The sequence below is a fragment of the Trichechus manatus genome, unplaced genomic scaffold, assembly GCF_000243295.1.
Source record: "Trichechus manatus latirostris isolate Lorelei unplaced genomic scaffold, TriManLat1.0 scaffold00002, whole genome shotgun sequence".
NCBI lineage: Eukaryota > Metazoa > Chordata > Mammalia > Sirenia > Trichechidae > Trichechus > Trichechus manatus.
In genome coordinates, this window is record NW_004443938.1 from 36403913 (window position 1) to 36409058 (window position 5146).

General features: G+C 40.8%; 1 long non-coding RNA gene across 1 annotated transcript in view; it reads left to right on the top strand.

Annotated features, from left to right (window-relative positions):
- The first annotated feature begins 226 nt into the window (after positions 1-226).
- LOC111820232 (uncharacterized) overlaps positions 227-5146 on the top strand; it is a 31776-nt gene continuing 26856 nt past the window's right edge. The window contains exon 1 of the long non-coding RNA XR_002823786.1: positions 227-279. This is a non-coding gene — a long non-coding RNA (uncharacterized LOC111820232). The remainder of the gene's footprint in view (positions 280-5146) is intronic.

The window sequence follows — 5146 nt, forward strand, 5'->3', positions numbered from 1 at the left end:
AAAAAGATATTGCAAAGTTCTTTCCGGGTTCTTAATATACATCGATTGAATTTTTTTTAGTAATTTAATAATCCTTATGCTCCTTAGAAGTGAGGATGGCGAGACTTCGTCTCATGTACTTTGGACATGTTATTAGGAGGAACCAGTCCCTGGGGAAGGACATCATGGTTGGTGGAGGGTCAGCAAAAAAGAGGAAGACCCTCAGCAAGATGGATTGACATAGTGGCTGCCACATTGGGCTCAAACATAGCAACAATTACGAGGATGGCGCAGGACCAGGTAGTGTTTCTTTCTGTTGTATGTATATATATATATAAATAATTTTAACCAATCTACTATTATGGAACACTTAGGCCATTTCCAACAGGAGTAAGGTGGTCCTAATCCCATCTGAGTGGTGTCCTACAAAACAGGAGAAGAAGCACAGAGAGACAGAGGGAAGACAGCCAGGTGAGAACAAGTTATGCTACAGTCCCAAGCCAAGGAACATCTGGGGCTACCAGAAGCTGAGAGAGACAAGAAAGGATCTTCCCGTAGAGAGTTTCTTAGGAAGAGAATGTGGTCTTGCTGACATCCTGAATTTGGACTTCCAGCCTCTAGAACTGTGAGACATAAATTTCTGTCTAACAAGTCACCCAGTTTGTGGCATTTTGTTATGGCAGCCGTAGGAAGCAGATACCCCTGGAAAGGCAGGGAGATGGTGAGAGCTGGGGGGCTCCAAGCTCCCAGCTCATGCTCCATTGTCCCATTCGACTTGACTTAAAAAACACAAATTCAAAGATAAACAAGAATTTCAAGACGGCGATCCCAGAACTCAGGCGTGCGAACCTACCTTCTGAGCACAGTTGTTGTTGTCGTTAGGTGCTCTGGAGTCAATTTTCAACTCATAGTGATCCCATGTGACAGAGTAGAACTGCCCCGCAGAGTTTTCTAGGAGCCCTGGTGGCACAGTGGTTAAAGCTTTCGGCTGCTAACCAAAAGGTGGGCAGCTGGAACTCACCAGCCGCTTCTTGGGAGAAAGATGTGACAGTCTGCTTCTGTAAAGATTACAGCCTTGGAAACCCTATTGGGCAGTTCTACTCTGTCCTGTAGGGTCGCTATGAGTCAGAATCAACTCCACAGCAGTGGGCTTGTTTATTTTTTTTCGTTAATCTTTACTGGCAGATTGCCAGGTCTTTTCTCCTGCAGAGCCACTGGGTGGGTTCAAAGCACCAGACTTTAGGTTAGCAGCCAAATGTTAACCATTGCTGCACTGGCGGCAGGCCCATGCAGCCGGGCCTGCCCTGGCTCCTCTTTCTCCATTGGAGCCCCTCCTTCCGGAGCCCTGGTCCGCACACACTGCTCTGTGCTTATCTTTCTTCCTGCTCGTCTCCTCTCCCTCCAGCCCACTACCACTAAGCTGGTCAAGATAAGCACAGGCAGCCAGAAGGCAAGATGAGTTGCCCTTTCTCTGTGAGGTTGGCTAGATCAACAGAAGTGCATTCCACTTAATTACCAGGAGAAATTCTCAAGGATTGCTTTTGATTCTATTCCTAGAACCAATTAGCCAGAACCTTTCATTTAGACGCAGCTTGAAGATGCAAAAACAAATAACTATGGTAGTGTATTTTAACAGCTTAAACGGCTCTGTTTGTTTAGCTTAAACAGATGAATAGCTTTCCAGAAATACACAGAAGAGAACTCTGGCCTGATGAATGCAGAACAAGGACAGCTGTGAAGTCACCAATGAAGCACCATTTAGGCGCCACTTACTAATGAGTTGTATTTTGACAGAGAAAGAAAAAAAGTTGTTAAAATAATGAAAGTCAAAGCCAAAATAGAAACCTTCCTCCCATCTACCTTATTTTATGAGTTAACAGCTGGATTATCAGTTTGGAATATGAGCTAGTTGACATCAACGAGGAGCAAGTTATTGCATTTAATAAGGGAAGGTTCTGTCTCAGAGTTTTTTGACTTTACATTTAAATAGAAATCATATACACGGGATACTTTTATAAGTGTGTGAATGTAACATTTGCTTTTGCTTTCATAAAGATATGTGTTAACTGTGAGATAAATTCATATGCATAAGAGCCATATTTAGAAAGCAGTTTCTACAAATAGGCAGGTAAGCTGCTCCACTCCAGAGAACACAATTAAAAGCGGTGCTGAAAATATATGAAATGAATTTTCAAATATGTTCTTGAATTTTAAAATTATGGATTCAAAATACGTTCACAAAATAATCTCATGAACTTCGAATTCAAGCAAGGATTTTAAAAATTAGTTTTGGTGTTTTCTTACCTTCCATCTGTTCAGTCAAAGAGGTTTTAAAAATTAGCTTAATTGCTTTTCCACCTACAGAGCCTAATCTTAACACAGGTGATTTTGAATTACTTCACTAGCATTGTAAATCCTACAGCAGACTTTTCCCTAAACTTGAAAGACCTGTCCGTTTGCAGGTGAATAGACTGATCAGACAAATGGCCTGTTTCTGAGTGACACTCAAAATAAAGATTACTCACAAAATGAAGACCCTTAGCAGTTTTGAAAGTGCCTAGAGGTAGTGCACTCCAGTTGAAAGAGGACTCAACTGCGTTATTCCAACTCTGAGGACATTTTAATTTAACTTTGGAAGGAAGCAACATGTGCTGCTAAAACAGTGCTGATGACAGGAACCAGGGACGCAGAATCCTCCTGCCCTGTCTTTATCTTAAGTCCTCTCTCCTTCTTCCAAATTGTACCCTTTCTATTGTCTCATCATGACCTGTTTTGTAAACCTCTTATACTATCCTTAATTTTAATTCCTTTCTTGAACAAAAATCAACCCTTCCAACATACTCTCTCACAACCAAAAATGTATTATTATTTAGCCTGCTTTTGGGGTTAGTTGTCTTGTATACAAGACAAAAACATTCTACATTCTACATCTTGTGCTAATGAGGGTGAGTTATTGCCCAATTTATAACACAGAGGGGCCAGCCACAATCACAATGTGAATTAACTCTTTCGTGCCCTCTCAGTTCTCCCCTGTATCCCTACTTTACTGGGACTGTCTTCCCCCTCCCCACTGACCTCCCTACACCTTACTCCCACCCTTGTCCATATCATCTTTCAAAAGAGATCTTGTCCCCTTTTCATTAATTAATGTGTATCATGCCCTACCCCAGTGGGCCTCAAAATCAGCACAGGTAGTACTAGGAGAATCAATTCCCAGATCCTCAGCATCCATATGAGCTTTTTACTATAATTGTTCCACCTGAGAAGGAGCCTGTGGTCCAGGTGTCCTGCTGATTTTCTGTTCCCATCTCCCCTTTCACAGGCACCCTTCACCCATCAAGTGCACCTGCAGTACATTGCAGTCCTACAGTGTATTGTCAGATTTAAAACCCTCTGAGCTACCCAAGATAAAAACAATTTGAAATAGTGGTGCTGAGACTGCACAATTCTGATGACTGGGTAAAAAAATCTGATTTTAAATCAAATGGTTTCCAATTCTGTTGAAAGAAGACTCAATTGATTTGTTAGCTGCTAGTGGTAGATATGATTTTGTTAGAATATATCTTGAAGAAGTGAATAGCTTTCCCAAAACAAAACTCTTTCCATTCCTATCTATGAACAAAGTTTCTCAACACTTACATCTATAAAAATGACAAATATTATGGAAATTGGAGTGAAACCCTATCTCTTTCTAACCATAAGTAATATTTCTCCATGAATACATAAAATAACTTTTGAAATGCCCCACTCATTTCATTAAGAGATGCAGTTCTAACTGCCAACCTTTTGGTTAGCAGCCAAGCTCCTAACCCCTGTACCACCAGGGCTCCAAATAACATTTTATTTTTATAGTTAATAACTATTAAGACTTACAATGATGTTGAGGATCAATTGAAAACTAATAATAATTGCAATGATAACTCATTGTTTAGACCCATTGGTAAATTTTTAAATATTTACAGTCCTACAGGAAATAAAGGAAATAAAAAAATAATTTTAATTTATATACATACTTTTGTTTCAAAAAATACTTGAGGCAGCCTCTACTTTCTAATCCAGCCCCAAAGTCCACCCTAGAGCTGCAGGCTTGTCTCTTATGTCTCCTGCTCCCATCTGGTTCCATGTGGAGATGATCATCTTATGGGCTAGCATTTGGAAGTCCTGTGGATTGAATTGTGTCCCCCCAAAATATGTGTTGTAAATCCTAACCCCTACACCTGTGGATGTGGAGCCCTGGTGGCGAAGTTGTTAAGAGCTCAGGCTGCTAACAAAAAGGTCAGCAGTTCAAATTCACCGCCGCTCCTTGGAAACCCTATGGAGCAGTTCTACTCTGTCCTATAGAGCTGCTGTGAGTCGGAATCGACTCAACAGCACACAACAGCAACAACACACCTCTGGATGTAATATCATGTAATGTAATCACTTTCCATAATGCAATCTAATGTTATGTTAATGAGGCCATACTCATGTAAGGTGTGTCCTAAACCTTATCACTTCTGAAATATAAAAAGAGCAGATTAGACACAGGGACAAGCATATATTGGAGAATACAGATGCCATATGAAGATCACCAAGAACCAAGAAATGCCCAGCGCTACCGATAAGGAAGGAATCAACATGGCCGAGACTCTGATTTGTACTTTTAGCCTCCAGAACTGTAAGAAAGTAGATTTCTGTTTTTCAAAGCCACCCATTTGTGATATCTGTGTTCCAGAAGCACCAGGAAACTAAGACAGCTCCCCCCTGGACATCTGGAGATCCTCTGGTCAAAACCTGGGCAATCTCCCACTCCGTAGCCCTCCTGCTAATATCCTTTTTGGTTTTTCTAGAAACATCCAAGTGCTGCAGTTTTTCCTCAAATGAATGACCCAATCAATGACCTCAACCTTCAGAAAAGGGCCTGGTCTGGTCTATAAAACCAATAGCATAAAAACACAGATAAATATACTATCCCAACAAAAGGATCACCTTCGCGTAGAAGTAGAGAGATAGTTTTACCGATTTTTCAATTCCCAACTTAAAAAACCCCAATCTCTTAAAGAATATATATAACATGAGAAAAGCACGTGAACAAGTGTAGGTATAAACGTAGTTGCTGAGGGCTATGAGATGCAAGAATGGTCAAAGGAGTAGAAGGAAGGCAGAGAGGCCTTTTTTTTTTTTTTTT